The sequence below is a fragment of the Nuphar pumila genome, chromosome 4 (genome assembly GCF_984573655.1).
Source record: "Nuphar pumila chromosome 4, dmNupPumi1.hap1.1, whole genome shotgun sequence".
Lineage (NCBI taxonomy): Eukaryota > Viridiplantae > Streptophyta > Magnoliopsida > Nymphaeales > Nymphaeaceae > Nuphar > Nuphar pumila.
The window spans coordinates 34,098,208-34,116,450 of record NC_143252.1 but is presented as its reverse complement, the minus strand read 5'-3'; positions in this window follow the sequence as shown (position 1 = coordinate 34,116,450).

Genomic DNA, 18,243 nt, shown 5'->3' with positions numbered 1-18,243 from the left:
TTCAAAACCAAAAGCAGGCTAAGAGCCTATTGGTCACAAGAGGCGGCAGCCCTGTGACATGTTTTAAAAAAATTCTAAAACCAAAAGGGCATAAAAGACCTAAGGCAATGGCGCTTTTGAAAGATTTTTAAGAAAATTCAAATAGAGGATTCCCATAGAGGGCGTGGGAGGCATGTTTAAGAAATAACAACCTTGCCATGGCCTAGATGGGCGTGAAACAACCCCTAACCATTCATTTTTATGAGATTTAATCACAGCAACACGTTTGATTAAACCCTAGCATATATAAGTTTTGAAGGAAGAGAGAGAAGACCATTTGTAAGGGGCAATTCTCTCTCTCTCTCTCTCTCTCTCTCTCTCTCTCTCTCTCTCTCTCTCTCTCTCTCTCTCTCTCTCTCTCTCTCTCCAAACGTGCAACCTCCATTTCCTTCATCCTCTTCCCCTACCTTGTTAACGTGTATGGTTGGGTACCATCCGAGACTCTCCTCTACACGACCAAGCAAAAAGGGAATTTGTCATTCGTGGTTTCGGAAGAATAGCAAGGTGAGAATATACCTACTATTTCCTTTTTTATTTAGTTTGAAAAAAGAAAAAATGTATGTTTCATATGTTTTGACCAAGCATGAAACCGATTCCTACTATCCATGTTATGACATGCATGATGGATTTTGGTGGATTAGAAGAATAATAGCAGTTCTTTTTGTGGTGTGCTATCTCACGATTTTGACTCACACATGCCCACATTATATCTTTATGTGCCTTCAAACTGGTTCTTTGGTTTTTCGCTTAGCTCAAGCTCACCAGAATTTTGTTTTGGCCGTTTGGCCATGTGATGAGGTCTGGCAGCGTGAGGAGTAGGTTGGCTAGGCTTTTGGCCAAATCCCTGCAGCTTTGGGTGCAAGAGAGTCTGGTTCCAGCACCCCCAGCTCGCTGCCATGCAGGCCCAAACAAGCCTTTTTTTTTAAGTCCTTCCTTTTCTTTTGTTCCCAGATTCGAGCTTCAGCTAGGATACTCTGACCAGGGTCTGAACCACATGGTTCAGACATGGACTCCTTGCTCAGACCAGCAAACCCTTGGTCTGGTCCATTTGGACCAGACCTGGGCGCTCGTGTGGTCAACCACACCTCACCCGGCCACCGGTTGGCTGCCGCATGGTGGGTGCACCCACTCGGCTGGGCCGAGTTGGGTGCAGCCAAACTGAGACCCCGAGCAACCCGGCACACTGGGGTCTGCTCAGTTGCGGAGCTTCCCACACAAAAAAAGGACATTACATATGATCAGCATGCCTCGGGTATTCAACATTTTATTTTTAAGAAAAAAAATAGACGCGTAGGCATTCAGTTGCCTTCTTCCCTCTTATTCCTAGACCTTGAGTCTCAACTGGGAGACTCAGACCAGGGTATGAACCATGTGGTTCAAACTCGGTCAGTTCTTTGGGACCAGCATATCCCTGGTCTGAAACCATTCGGTTCAGACCAGGGCTCCTTGTTGTTCCAGTTTAGGTGGTTGCCGCATGGCAGGTGCACCACTCGGCTGGGCCGAATTGGGTGCACCAACATGCTGACCTTAGGCCAACCCTACTGCCTTGTGGACATGCTCAGTCCTAAGGCCTGCCAGTAAGAGTAGGCTGCAATTGGGTATTACAAAAAAATCTACAAAATATGAAATAACAAAAGAAAACAGAAAGGGGAAGGATCAGGTAGGTTTAGGCAAATCGGTTTGCATGCAAACCGATTTGTAGCTTTTGATTCTTGGTGTTTTGTTTGCGTTGGCTGAGTGGGTGAGCTCAGACCAGTTGGTTAGACCGAGTGGAGGTCTGCCCCTACTTGCTGCAGCCACTAGGTGATGTGGCACCAACCTATCCTCTTACGAGCTACGTCGGCAAGGGATTCGGTTGACCTTCCTCCCAACTACTGTGGTAGGACCTTGCATGCTGCCATACCTTGATAATTTACTTTATCACGTGAAATGAGCATTATGGTATGTTTCAAAGATCATATACAAAAAGAATTTATGGTTGTTTGTATAACAAAATTGGTTGCTAAGGTACGTTTCACAATTTGGCACGATCTTGATGTGAAACATGTATGACACGCTTAGTTGGTATAATTCACGTTTGAGTACGTTTAAGAGATTGTCAAAAGCATGCTGATGGAATCAAAATACTTGCACAAGCACTTGGCTCATGAATGGTGTAAATGGAATTAACACACTTTTTGAAACACACGCGATTATGCCATATCACACGTGCACTACTTGACATAACTGTAAGATTTCTATCATATGCATGATATTCAACATTATGGTATTTTTGAATTATGCTTAATGAAGCACCTTACATGGCATAGTTACAAATTTTACATTATAAGCATGATGATTCAAGTCTCGTAAGTTTTCATAACATGTCGTATGAATTATAAAAATAACAATATGATTCTTGATAGTTTCATGAGCACTTTGGCACATCATGTCACAAAACTAAAATGTGTTGAATTAAACATGTCTGTATATCAAGTGTCTTATTATTCAAGATGTTCTTATCATGCTATGAATGTTTAATGGATTTGCGTGCATTTATAGTTGACACATGATGCACACTTGACACTTGATTCATCCCGAATATGCAAAGGGGACATGGGGTACATAGTAGGGGTATGAATGTCTTTTGAGACAGTTGTATGTTGTAATCTCCGTAGCGAGCTATGTGTGGGCATTGGACTCACCTCGTGAGTTGAGCTTACTTGTTTAAAATATGTCATACATCCCTTAAAATGATAATGTTGATGAATGTCGCCTTCATCGGCGAAGTGCTCCTCTTAGCTTGTTTGTGCTAGAGCACGTGAATGAGCAGGCTAGACCTTTGAGTGAATTTGTGTTGCTTTGTGGGGAACATAAGGCCAAATGGGCTTAAGTACCTCGAAATGAGAGAATATTTACTAACTAAAGCCCTAAAAAGATAAACCACCCGGTCGCCCATTCACAAAATGGTTCACCTTGGAGAGGGTGGATGGTACAACGCTGAGTGACCGGTCGATTTTATGACACATTTTAATGAGCAAAGGCATCCTTTGACCTCCAGTCACTCAGAGTTAGGGAAGTCGAGGTGACCATTTTGAGGTGCATCAACTACTGCAGTAGTGTGGATTGTAATCTGTCACCTATGCGAGGTTTTCTCTCGACTACGGACTGCTCTAATGAGGTTTACTCGGTCTGTAGGTACCCCAGCTATCACATAATATAGAATAATAAAATGCTGACGGTATTTTTCACAGAATATGAGGTTCCTTCGCGTACACGAAGGAGTAATCAAGACAAAATAATTAAACTAACTTGCTAACTAGTAACTTATGAATTAATGCTTATGTCATAGTTCAATTCTTAGTTCTTTAACTACTTAGTTGTTTAGATGCTTAATTTCACTGTCTCAGCATGCTAATTACTTGATGTTATCGCCTATTACTCCCGTTGCTTACTGTCCTTTACTTGTTATTGTTGCACTTGTTTAATTATTGCAAATGTTTCTTACTGTTCCATCATGCTAAGATTACTTATGATAGTTAGCTTGTTGATATTTGCATTCATGCTATTACTGCTTGTGTTTTCATAAATGGATAGTTGTAGATATTATCTCACCAACTCGCAAGAGTACTGACCCCGTTTCATGAGGATACATGTGATGATTGCTAGAGGTGCGATCGTGACGGCTGAGCGGCAGAGACTTTTGACCCACACTTTGGACGTACGCGGTCTTGGCAGATGGTTTGAAAAGAATCTTCTACTTTTGTTTCGAGAGACCTTTTTGTAAATGAATTGATGTGCATTTTTATTGGTCTCATTTTGTAAATCAATTGTGAAAGAAAGTTTTTTTTTGTTGATCACTCTGTAACTTGCTCGCTCAAACTTTTCCAACTGATTTCTCTTATAGTTTTTTCGCTTATGTAATGTTTTCAAAAAAAAAATCTCTAAAAAAATCCAAGAATTTTACAAGTTGGGAATGTGGGGCGTTACAGATCTTGGTATCAGAGCAGTGTTTAAAGTGTGGTTCAAGATTCTGTGTGCATCGTCCATCGCACTGCAAGTATACTTTACTTAGTAAATTTTGTTATTTATTATTGATTACTGCTTTATTTAGCTCATCATGCATACTTAGAAATGTGGTTTGTTAAATGTCGTCGGAAACGAGAAATGAAAAGATTCTTGGAGCCTTGCATGATTTGGTTCGAGGCATAGAAGCTCAGGACTGAGCAATTCATCCGATAGTGTGAAGCGCTCAAGTGATTGCACATCAAGCACCTCCGTATGCAAGATGCAAGCTGGAACATGTGGAACAAATTTGTCCCCATGAATTGAGTGATTGCTCTTACTGTGGCCTTAGAGGGCATATTTAGGTCGAGTGCTTGCATAAATTGGGAGATAAAGTCTGAAAAGGTAATGTTGAGACCAAAGAAGATGTAGCTTCTGAGACCGGTCCGACATCGCTAGAAGTTGACTCTGTGGAAGATTTGGGCACTTTGCCAAATTCTCCTCAATGCTCGCTAGCTTCTTACTCTTACTATGTTTCCCCTCAGTACATGTCAGCTCCTCCTCTATCTCCAGTGTGGAATGAAGTTCCTGACGTAGGCCCTGAGATAGCTCAGCGTACTTCACCAAATTCCCCTGAGTACACACCATCATCTCCTTCTCGTCCGAAGCGGAGATGGTGTGGGAACCAAAACGACTACTGAGACTTTTACATCAGTAGGAAGTGAAGATGATCGCCTTGATATGAGCATTTTGTTGGAACACTGAGTCAATGTTCATTTTTGTTTTCCAACATGGTTGGATATGTTTTTGTAACCTTGTCATAGTGAAAAGGGTATTTTGGCTTTATATGTAATGAAATGCATGAACCTTTTACTTTATAAATAGAATTTGTGTTTTGGAATTGTCCTTTCGCTTATACGAGCCTTTTTCTTATTTAAGATAGCCTGACGAGAGCGTTGCAACGACATCATGGATACACTCAACAACCTGGCAGAGGTTGTTGGTCATCAAGCGAAGACAATGCGTACAATGGGTGACAATCTTCAGCAAGCCACCCAGGGATGTGAGACTCCTACTCCGACTCTAGTTACAGATGTACCATACAAGCAATTCATGAGTATAAACCCTCTGTCTTTTGATGAGAAGTCGACTCTCGAGGTAGCAGAAGACTGAGTCTGAGAGATCGAGTGGATCTTTCGTGTACTACAAGTCAGCGATGATCGAAAAGTGGATTTCAGAACATATCGACTCTGTAAGGATGCTGAAAGGTGGTAGGCGACTACCTTAGAAGTCGAATTCGCGAATGAAGCAGTCACGTGGAAGCAGTTTGTGGAGATTTTCTATGCAGCATACTTTACGATGCATGAACGGAGTAGGAAGATGCAAGAGTTCCTAGACCTTCAGCAAGGGAGCTCTACACTATCTGAATATGTTACAAAGTTCAGAAGTTTAGAACGTTATTGTCCCAATGTCTACGTTACCGAGAAGGACCGAGCGATGAAGTTTGCTTGCGGATTGAAGCTTGCCCTTCATATGAAAGTTTACACTCGTTCCCCCACGACACTAGATGAGGCCCTAGAGACGGCCACTCTTTTGGAGCAGGATTGGTCTGAATCCCAAAAGACCCAACAGTTTAGAGGAAACCAACATTCAGGCCAAAAGAGTTGGCCTAGAAAGAGACATTTTCAGAAGAACTCCGGTGAAAAGAAATTCACTCCACCAGCAAAGAAAAAATGACCCCAAGGCAACAACAATCATCATTAGCAACGTCAGCACCAGCACCATCAGTAACAACAGAAGTCAGTGGCAACACCAGGTTGCCTGAAATATTTTGTTGACCATCCTGGCTGACCGTGTCCTTACGACACCAGAGGATGTCTGTATTGTGGTAAGATGGGCGACTATATTAAGGACTGCTGGAAGAAGCAGTCAGATGATTTGAAGAGAAACACCCCTGGAATATCACAACCAGCGTATCAGTGACCGCCTCAGCAGCACCAATCACATCAGCATAAGGCGGGCAGTCAGAGAACAGTGGCGGGGCAAGCCTACACAGCCACTATAGAGCAGGTGACCAAGAGAGAATTGGTCTAAGGTATCGTTCTAGTCGCTGGATAAACGACATTCACCTTATTTGATTGTGGTGCTTCCCATTCATTTATTTATGTTAGATTTGCTAGAACTTTGCCTATAGTCGTTGAACCGTTGAATTACCCATTGGAGGTTCGTACTTTGACTAGTGATCAGTCATTGTGTGTTTCTTATATTCTGAGCATTGAGGTGTCAGTGACAGGACAGAACTTGCCAACAGATGTAATCCTGCTAGACATGACTGAGTTTGATGTCATTCTAGACATGGATTGGTTGTTTGAGTATCACGCTCAAGTTTTGTGTAGAGAAGGAAAGGTGATTTTATATCAGCTCGATCATCCAGTTTTGGAAATCAGACTCTCTCGACCTATTCAAGACAGTCATTTGATTTCATCTTTCAAGACCCAGAAGTATATACGTAACGGGGGTACTGCGTTCTTGGTCAGTATTGCCCCAGTTGAACCAGAGATAATCTTTATCAAGAACTTATATGTAGTTCGGGAGTTTCCTTATGTGTTTCCTGAGAAACTGCCCGGATTACCTCCGAAGCATGAGATCAAGTTTTGTATCGAGTTATTTTCTGGAACTACTTCAATTTCTAAGGCATTGTATTGTATGGCACCACTAGAACTCAAAGAACTGAAGCGTGAGTTGCAAGAGTTGATGGAACAAGGTTTCATGAGACCTAGTGCATCTTCATGGGGTGCACCTGCATTGTTCGTGAAGAAGAAAGACTGATCTATGAGGTTGTGCATTGACTATAGAATGCTCAACCAAGCGACGATTAAGAACAAATATCCGTTACCAAGAATCAAAGATCTTTTTGATCAGTTGCAGAGAGCAAATATATTCTCGAAGATCGACCTCAGATCGGGTTATCATCAACTCTAGATCAAGGAGGGAGTTATCTCGAAGATAGCATTTCAAATGAGATACAAGTTATATGAGTTTGTAGTGATGCCATCTGGGCTCACTAATGCACCAGCAACGTTCATAGATTTGATGAATCGGATTTTTCGTCCATTTATGGAAACCTTTGTGATCATTTTCATTGATGCTATCTTGATCTACTCAGAGAGTTTTGAGCAGCATTAAGAGCATTTACGTATCATTTTAGGAGTATTTTGGGATCACAAATTGTTTGTCAAGTTCTCCAAATGCGAGTTTTGGCTCAAGCGAGTCACGTTTTTGGGTCACGTGATATCCAGTGATGGAGTGTTAGTTGATCTAGCAAAAGTTGAAGCCGTGTTAGATTGGAAGCAGCCTCAGAATGTTTCTGATATCTAAAGTTTTCTTGGACTATCTGGGTATTACCGATATTTCATTCAAGATTTTTCTAGAATTGCGCTACCAATGATGAAGCTTTTGCGTAAGAGAGTCAAGTTCGAGTGGACTGACTCATGTGAAGAGAGCTTTCAGATTCTGAAGATGAAGCTGACGACCTCTCTAGTGTTAGCTTTACCTTCTGGCAGAGGTGGTTTTGTGGTGTACACAGACGCCTCAAGAACAGGATTAGGATGCGTGCTAATGCAGCACGATAGAGTTATTGCGTATGCATCGAGATAGTTGAAGGTTCATGAGAGGAATTATCCAACTCATGACCTGAAGCTAACAGCAGTAGTGTTCGCTTTGATGTCTTGGCGACATTATTTGTATGAAGATACATTCGAGGTCTTTTCTGACCACAAGAGTCTCAAGTATTTATTTTTTCAAAATGAATTAAATATGAGACAATATCGTTGGCTCGAGTTTATCAAGGATTATGAATCCACGTTGTCTTACCACCCTGACAAGGCGAACGTCGTGGCAGATACACTTAGTCACAAATTGAGTAGTGTTCTGGCTAGTCTTGTGTGAAGCCAGAAGTTGATCGAAGATTTCGTGGCTTGGAAGTCATTTTTGATTAGAGGCAGAACTATCAGATTGTCTGGTTTGACTATTCGATCAGAATTTTTGCCTAAGATCATCGAGGCACAAAAGCAAGATGCATGTTATGAGAAGTTTGTAGAGCGATCACGTGAAGATGGCTCAGTTTTTTGTGTTGATGATGATGATGGTAGTATCCGTATGAAGCATCGATTTTGGGTGCTAGATGACCCTAAGTTGAAGAAAGAAAATCTTGATGAGGCACATCTATCGAAGTATATAGTTCATCGCGGTGGTACTAAGATATTCAAGGATCTTCAGCAAAAGTAATGGTGGAACGGTATGAAGCGAGAAGTAGCAGCATACATATCGAGGTGTTTGACTTGTCAACAAATCAAGATCGAGCACCAACGTCTTGGAGGTTCCATGCAAAGGATCAAGATTTCTCAATGGAAATGGGAAGATGTTACTATAGATTTCGTGGAAAGTTTACAGCGAACCAGACGAAAGCATGATGCAATTTGGGTAATTGTGGACAGACTCACCAAGTCTGCTCATTTCTTACCTATCCAAATCAGTCAGTTGCTTGGGTAATTATAGACAGACTCACCAAGTCTGCGTATATTCAAGAGAGTATATGATTACATGGTGTATCAATGTCCATTATTTTGGACCGTGATCTCAAATTCACGTCGCGACTGTGGAAACAATTGCAGTCAGCTTTAGGAACAAGGTTGAAGTTCAATATTGTCTTTTACCCTCAGACTGATGGACAGTCAGAAAGAATGATTCAAACATTAGAGGATATGTTACGAGCTTGTATGCTTGATTGGAAAGGTGAATGGCATATGCACTTGTATTTAGTCAAGTTTGCCTACAACAACAGTTATCATGCTAGTATCGGGATGGCTCCGTATGAAGCCTTGTACGAGAGAGCTTGTCGATCACCATCTTATTAGGATGATATCAGCGATAGATCCAGTGAATCACCGATTGTTCTTCAGCACTACACTCAGCAAATGCAGAATATTCAAGAGCATTTGAAGGCAACTCAAGATAGACAGAAGAGTTACGCCGATAAGAGACGACAATAACTTTATTTTGATGTTGGCGACATGGTTTTTGTGAAGGTGTCACCGATGAAGATGTCTTTCATTTTGGAAAGAAAGGAAAATTGAGTCCTAGATGCGTTGGACTATTCAAGATTCTCGAGAGAATTGGAGAAGCAACATATTGGGTTGAGCTACCTCAACAGTATGCCTAGATTCATAATGTTTTTCATGTGTCGATGTTAAGGAAATACATTTTTGATCCATCATACAATATCTGATATGAAGACGTAGAAGTACAAGAGGATTTGACGATAGCCGAAAAGCCTTTCAAGATTGTTGATTGTTGAGATCAAGTTTTGCGTACCAAGCCATTTCATTGGTTAAAATGCATTGACAATACCATGGCATCGAAGAATGCACATGGGAGCCAGAAGCGAGCATGAGGGAGAAATACCCTGATTTCTTTGTTGATTGATGTTTGTGATTTCGCACATGAAATCCTTTTTAAGGAGGGTAGGATGTAAGGCCCGCAATTTTTCTAAAAAAAATCAATACATGAGAATTTTTAGAAATATTTTTGAATACCTACGTGAATCTTGGCACACACACACACACACACACACACACACACACACACACACACACACACACACACACACACATATATATATATATATATATATATATTGAGATAAATGTGTATATATATGCATATTGTACTGCATTTTTCATCGAAACCCTAAGTTTCTTTCAAATCTCATAAAATTAATCGAAAGGCAAATCAAAAAGTTTAAATGATTTATAACCCTTTCATTGTATATAATTTGACAATGAATGTACTTCTAAAAGAATTATGGGTTTTACCGGAATTGAAATTGAGCATTTCAAATATATATATATATATATATATATATATATATATATATATATATATATATATATATATATATACAATAATTTTAAGAGTAATTTTTAATAAAGTCAAAAATCGGATTTGAGGGGTCTTTGGGCTTGACTTGGAGAGCTCGAACATAGACCCAGTTGTGCATGTTTCACCAGCTGGGGGTGTTTGACCAGTTGGGCGGTGACCCAGTTGTAAATACCATAAAGATTTTTAAAAGGAGCAAGTGCTCATTGTCCATAAAGGCGGCAGCCCCATGACACTTTTGAAAGGATTTCAAAACCAAAAATAGCCTAAGAGCCTATTGGTCACAATGGGCGGCAACACTGTGACATATTTTGAAAATTTTCTAAAACCAAAAGGGCATAAAAGACCTAAGGAAATGGCGTTTTTGAAAGATTTTTTAGAAAATTCAAATGAAGAATTCCCATAGGGGGGCATGGGAGGCATGTTTAAGAAATAACAACCTTGCCATAGCTTAGATGGCCATGAAACAACCGCTAACCATTCATTTTTCTGAGATTTAATCCCAGCCAAACGTTTGATTAAACCCTAGTATGTATAGATTTTGACGAAAGAGAGAGGAGACCATTTCCAAGGGGCGATTTTTTTGCTCTCTCTCTCTCTCTCCCTCTCTCCAAACCATGCAACCTCCATTTCCTTCATCCTCTTCCCCTACCTTGCTAACGTGTAGGGTTGGGTACCATCCGAGACTCTCCTCTACACGACCAAGCAAAAAGGGAATTTGTCATTCGTGATTCCGGAAGAATAGTAAGGTGGGAATATACCTACTATTTCCATTTTTGTTTAGTTTGAAAAAAGAAAAAATGTATGTTTCGTTTGTTTTGACCAAGCATGAAACTGATTCCTACTATGCATGTTATGACATGCATGATGGATTTTGGTGGATTAGAAGAATAATTGCAATTCTTTTTGTGGTGTGCTATCTCACGATTTTGACTCACACACACCCACGTTATATCTTTGTGTGCCTTTAAACTGGTTCTTCGGTTTTTCGCTTATTTCAAGCTCACCAAAATTTTATTTTGGCCGTTTGGCCATATGATGAGGTCTGACAACATGGGGAGTAGGCTGGTTGGGCTTTTGGCCAAATCCTTGCAGCTTTGGGCACAAGAGAGGCCAGTTCCAGCACCCCCAGCTCCCTGCCATGCAGGCCAAAACAAGACTTTTTTTTCAGTCCTTCTTCCTTTTCTTTGGTTCCCAGATTCGGGCTTTAGCTGGGATACCCTGACCAGGGTCTGAATCACATGGTTCAGACCTGGACTCCTTGCTCAGACCAGCAAACCCTTGGTTTGGTCCATTCAGACCAGACCTGGGTGCTCATGTGTTCAGTCGCGGGTTGGCTGTCGCATGGTGGGTGCACCCACGCGGCTGGGCTGAGTTGGGTGCAACCCAGTTGAGACCCCAAACAGCCCGACACACTGGAGTCTGCTCAGCTGTGAAGATTCCTGACAAAAAAAAGTATAGTACATATGATCAGTATGCCCGGGGTATTCAACATTTTATTTTTAAGAAAAAAAATAGGCGCATAGGCATTCAGTTGCCTTCTTCCCTCTTATTCCCAGACCTTGAGTCCAAGCTGGGAGACTCAGACTAGGGTCTGAACCATGTGGTTTAGACATGGTCAGTCCTTTGGGACAAGCAAAACCCTGGTCTGAAACCATTCGGTTCAGACCTGGGCGCCTTGTTATTTGAGTTTGGGTGGTTGTTGCAAGGCAGATGCACCACTCGGCTGGGCCGAGTTGGCTGCACCAACATGTCGACCTTAGGCCAGCCCTACTAGCTTATGGACGTGATCAGTCCTATGGTCTGCCAGTAGGAGTAGGTTGTAATTGGGTATTACAAAAAAATATACAAAATATGAAATAACAAAAGAAAACAGAAAAGGGAAGGATTGGGTAGGTTTAGGCAAATTGGCTTGATTGCAAACCAATTTGTAGCTTTCGATTCTTGGTGTTTTGTTTGCATTGCCAGAGTGGGTGAGCTCAGATTAGTTGGTTAGACTGAGTGAAGGTCTGCCCCTCCTTGCTGCAGCCACTAGGTGATGTGGCACCAACCTATCCTCTTGCGAGCTACGTGGGCGAGGGATTCGGTTGACCTTCCTCCCAACCACTATGGTAGCACCCTGCGTGCTGCCATACCTTGATAATTCACTTTAGCACGTGAAATGGGCATTATGGTATGTTTCAAAGACGATATGCAAAAAGAATTTATGGTTACATGATATGAAGCAAGAACTAGCAGCATACATATCGAGGTTTTTGACTTGCCAGCAAATCAAGATCGAACACCAACGTTCTGGAGGTTCCATGCAAAGGATCAAGATTTTTCAATGGAAATGAGAAGACATTACAATGGATTTCGTGGTAGGTTTACAGCGAACCAAACGAAAGCACGATGCAATTTGGGTAATTGTGGACAAACTCACCAAGTCTGCTCATTTCTTACCTATCCGGATCAGTCAGTCGCTTGAGAGCTTAGCCGACTTGTATATTCAAGAGAATGTACGGTTATATGGTGTATCAATGTCCATTATTTTGGACTGTGATCCCAGATTCATGTCGCGACTGTGGGAACAATTGCAGTCAGCTTTAGGAACGAGGTTGAAGTTCAATATTGCCTTTCACCCTCAGACTGATGGACAGTCAGAAAGAATGATTCAAACATTAGAGGATATGTTACGAGCTTGTATGCTCGATTGGAAAGGTGAATGGGATATGCACTTGTATTTAGTCGAGTTTGCCTACAACAACAGTTATCATGCTAGTATCGGGATGGCTCTGTACAAAGCCTTGTATGAGAGAGCTTGTTGACCATCGTCTTATTACGATGATATCAGCGATAGATCCAGTGAATCACTGATTGTTTTTCAGCACTACACTCAACAAATGCAGAAGATTCGAGAGTGTTTGAAGGCAACTCAAGATGGACAAAAGAGTTACGCCGATAAGAGACGACAAGAACTTCATTTTGATGTTAGCGACATGGTTTTCGTGAAGGTGTCACCGACGAAGAATATCTTTCATTTCAAAAAGAAAGGAAAATTGAGTCCTAGATACGTTGGACCATTCAAGATTATTGAGAGAATTGGAGAAGCAACATATCGGGTTGAGCTACCTCAACAGTATGCCTAGATTCATAATGTTTTCCATGTGTCGATGTTAAGGAAATACATTCTTAATCCATCACACATCATCCGATATGAAGACATAGACGTACAAGAGGATTTGACGATAGCTGAAAAGCATATCAAGATTATTGATCGTCGAGATCAAATTTTGCGTACCAAGACCATTCCATTGGTTAAAATGCATTGGCAGTACCATGGCATCGAAGAATGCACATGGGAGCCAGAAGTGAGCATGAGGGAGAAATACCTTGATTTCTTTGTTGATTGATGTTTGTGATTTCGCGGACGAAATCCTTTTTAAGGAGGGTAGGATGTAAGGCCCGCAAATTTTCTAAAAAAATTCAATACATGATGAGAATTTTTAGAAATATTTTTGATTACCTACATGAATCTTGGCACACACACACACACACACATATATATATATATATATATGCACATTGTATTGCATTTTTCATCGAAACCCTAAGTTTCTTTTAAATCTCATAAAGTTAATCGAATGGCAAATCAAAAAGTTTAAATGATTTATAACCCTTTCATTGTATATAATTTGACAATGAATGTACTTCTAAAAGAATTATGGATTTTACCGGAATTGAAATTGAGCATTTCAAAATATATATATATATATATATATATATATATATATATATATATACAATAATTTTAAGAGTAATTTTTAATGAAGTCAAAAATCAGATTTGAGGGGTGTTTGGGCTTGACTTGGACAGCTCGAACATAGACCCAGCTATGCATGTTTGACCAGTTGGGCGGTGACCCAATTGTAAATACCACAAAGATTTTTAAAAGGAAAAAGTGCTCATTGGCCATAAAGGCGGCAGCCCCATGGCACTTTTGAAAGGATTTCAAAACCAAAAATAGCCTAAGAGCCTATTGGTCACAAGGGGCAGCAACACTGTGACATATTTTGAAATTTTTTTAAAACCAAAAGGGCATAAAAGACCTAAAGCAATGGCATTTTTGAAAGATTTTTAAGAAAATTCAAATGAAGAATTCCCATAGGGGGCGTGAGAGGCATGTTTAAGAAATAACAACCTTGCCATAGCCTAGATGGCCATGAAACAACCGCTAACCATTCATTTTCCTGAGATTTAATCCCAGACACACATTTTATTAAACCCTAGTATGTATAGGTTTTGAAGGAAGAGAGAGGAGACCATTTCCAAGGGGCGATTTTTTTTGCTCTCTCTCTCTCTCTCCATCTCTCCAAACCATGCAACCTCCATTTCCTTCATCCTCTTCCCCTACCTTGCTAACGTGTAGGGTTGGGTACCATCCGAGACTCTCCTCTACACGACCAAGCAAAAAGGGAATTTGTCATTCGTGATTCCGGAAGAATAGTAAGGTGGGAATATACCTACTATTTCCATTTTTGTTTAGTTTGAAAAAAGAAAAAATGTATGTTTTGTTTGTTTTGACCAAGCATGAAACTGATTCCTACTATGCATGTTATGACATGCATGATGGATTTTGGTGGATTAGAAGAATAATTGCAATTCTTTTTGTGGTGTGCTATCTCACGATTTTGACTCAAACACGCCCACATTATATCTTTGTGTGCCTTTAAACTGGTTCTTCGGTTTTTCGCGTAGCTCAAGCTCACCAAAATTTTATTTTGGCCGTTTGGCCATGTGATGAGGTCTGGCAGCGTGTGGAGTAGGCTGGCTGGGCTTTTGGCTAAATCCTTGCAGCTTTGGGAACAAGAGAGGTCGGTTCCAGCACCCCCAACTCCCTGCCATGCAAGCCCAAACAAGTCTCTTTTTTTTCAGTCCTTCTTCCTTTTCTTTTGTTCCCAGATTGAGACTTCAGCTGGGATACCCTGACCAGAGTCTAAACCACATGGTTCAGACCTACACTCCTTGCTCAGACCAGTAAACCCTTGGTCTGGTCCATTCAGACCAGACCTGGGCGCTCATGTGCTCAGCCGCGGGTTGGCTGCCGCATGGTGGGTGCACCCACTTGGCTGGGCTGGGTTGGGTGCAACCCAGCTGAGACCCTGAACAACTCGACACACTGGGGTCTGCTCAGCTGCGAAGCTTTCTGCAAAAAAAAAGGACAGTACATATGATCAGTATGCCCGGGGTATTCAACATTTTATTTTTAAGAAAAAAAAAATAGGCGCATAGGCATTCAGTTGCCTTCTTCCCTCTTATTCCCAGACCTTGAGACTTAGCTGGGAGACTCAAACTAGGGTCTGAACCATGTGGTTCAGACCTGGTCAGTCCTTTGGGACAAGCATAACCCTGGTCTGAAACCATTCGGTTCAGACCAGGGCGCCTTGTTATTTCAGTTTGGGTGGCTGCTGCAAGGCAGATGCACCACTCGACTAGGCCGAGTTGGGTGCACCAACATGTCGACCTTAGGCCAGCCCTACAAGCTTATGGACGTGCTCAGTCCTATGGTCCGTCAGTAGGAGTAGGTTGCAATTGGGTATTACAAAAAAATATACAAAATATGAAATAACAAAAGAAAACAGAAACGGGAATGATCAGGTAGGTTTAGGCAAATCGATTTGTAGCTTTCGATTCTTGGTGTTTTGTTTGTGTTGGCAGAGTGGGTGAGCTCAGACCAGTTGGTTAGTGTAAAACCCGTGAAATTTATGAAATTCTAAATGAAAAAAAATGGATCTGTTATGTGAAATAGTAAGATTTTAAGTTAGACAGTACAATTTTTATGACTTGTGGTTTCTAGAACGAAACTGATAACAAACTCTCACAAGTGGTTTTGGATCCGGATCTTGGCGAGATCCGATGATCCGACCCGGTTCACGAGTCCAAGTAAGGAAACCCGATGCTTTTGGGATGATAGCGTGAGATCCAAAGCACATTTAAAGTAAGTGAGTGCAAGTTTAAAACCAACGAGTGAAAAATCCACTTGAAAATGGAAGAAATCCATCAACAAGGAAAAACGTGCCAATATGACATAAAAAGAATATTTTCACAAAAGTAAACAATAAGTGGTGAAGTGGAGTTATGGTAGGACGCACAGTGTTGTAGAGTTGCAACCCAAGTTCAAAACCCCCTGTGCACAAATTTATTTTTTTTCAAGAAAGTGATGATTTCTACCTTGGTGAAAAGGGTAAAAACGTGGGCTCAAATTAAACCCTACCTTTTGGTCTTTCTCCACCAAAAACGTGAGCAACTCCTCTCACCTTACCAAAAATAGAGGGGAATCCCATGCATCAGGGGATGAGGGGTACCACAATAAGGAAAAAAGAGAGTGGAAGTTGAAAAAAATGACACATGGAGTAAAGGGCAAAATCGGAAGAGATGCTATCCCAACAAAGATCGTGGGATTTGGAGGAGATTTTTTTTAGGGTTGAGTTTTGAAACTCCACCTAAGAAAGAGGAGACAAATCAAGAAGTTTTTCTTTTAGAAATCGTGAAACACGATTTTCTATCTCTCTCTCTCTCTCTCTCTCTCGGTGGTGGTCGACCTCCATTGGTGGACGGTGTGGACCTCCCTTGCTGAACGCGTGAATATTCATTATCGACGAGGGGTGCCGCTCTAACGAAGAGAAGGGGTTGCAGCCTTGCCGTCGTGAGACTCCAAAGAGGTAAGGAGCATTGCTATTTGTATGTAAGTGCTTGATGCCTTGTTGCACATCTATGTTGCAATAACATGGAGTTTACGCGACAAGCACCACCTATATGTAGGTATGTTTAGGGCCTTGAGACCCAGGTGGCATGAGTTGAAACACCTACTTGCCAATAGGTCAATATGTAGTGGTTCAGCCAATGGTTCTCACCCTTGGCCAACGTTGGGGCACTGTGGTGTTCTTTGTAAGGGCATTTTGTTTCTATATGTGTGCCTGGTAATATGTAGTACTCATATCAAAACCTACAGTTCGAATCTATGTAGGAAAATGCACATATTTTTGGTGTGGGTGTTAGCCATGACGGATTCAAGATCGAAACAAAAATAAAGTAGGCAAATGGCGTGGAACCTTAAGTATCTTGGATTATTATTCATGAAATTATTGTTTGGTTGTATTTTCTTGTTCAATACACCTTTCCTACTTTGTAGATCGAATGGTTTTAATCAAGTCTGAAGTTATGTATACGTGATTGCTATTTCACATCATGGTAAAATAAAGATATATTATTCCTATTGGGTAATTCGATTAGATTCGATGTTTTTGAGTGTGGAATGCACTCATATTTATAGTTGAAAGATTCCATACATTAAGGATGAAAGGGGTGGCAAAAAGAGTTCATTTAGAATGATCAAAATGTTTGAAAAATAAAAAGATACGCCCTTTTAAAAAGTTACAGAAAAACGGCAAAATTAGTCGACTGAGACAATAGTTAGTCGACTGATAATATGTTCAGTCGACTGATAAAAACCTTCAGTCGACTATTGCAGAAATTTCCAGAACACAGACATTCTGTTTAGTCGACTGATGCTAAAATTTTTCTAGAAAATAGACATTCTGATCAGTCGACTGATAAAACCTTCAGTCGACTGATGCTAAAATTTTTCCAGAAAATAGACATTCTGATCAGTCGACTGATAAAACCTTCAGTCGACTGATGCTAAATTTTTTCCAGAAAACAGATATTCTGATCAGTCGACTGATAAAACCTTCAGTCGACTAATGCTAAAATTTTCAGAAAATTGATATTATGTTCAGTCGACTGATAAACCCCTCAATCGACTGCTGCTAAATTTAAAAAAAAAACGGACATTCTGTCCGGTCGACTGATAAAACTTTCGGTCGACTAATTTTATGATCAGTCGACTGATAAACCCTTCAGTCGACTGCTGCTAAACTTTTCCAGAAAACAGACATTCTGTCCGGTCGACTGATAAATTCTTCGGTCGACTAATTTTACAAAAAAAAATAATAATAATGTTTTGCTTAGAAGATTTGAATCCAAAAGGGTTGGTCGACCGGTGAGCCTATTGGTCGACTAATAATCATGAAAATTTGAGTAAAGAGTTTTCTAAAAGGATTTTCATGAAGGGGTTCTTTTAGAAAAGTTTTCTAAAGACTTTTTAGGCGAAATGCAACTGAAATATCTATGAAAAAAATAGTTTTGATGGTAAACTAAATAAGTGATTCACATATGGACTTTAAGATTATGTCCAATACATGAAACACAAATGATAAAGTTGGATATTGCCATGTTGCGGCA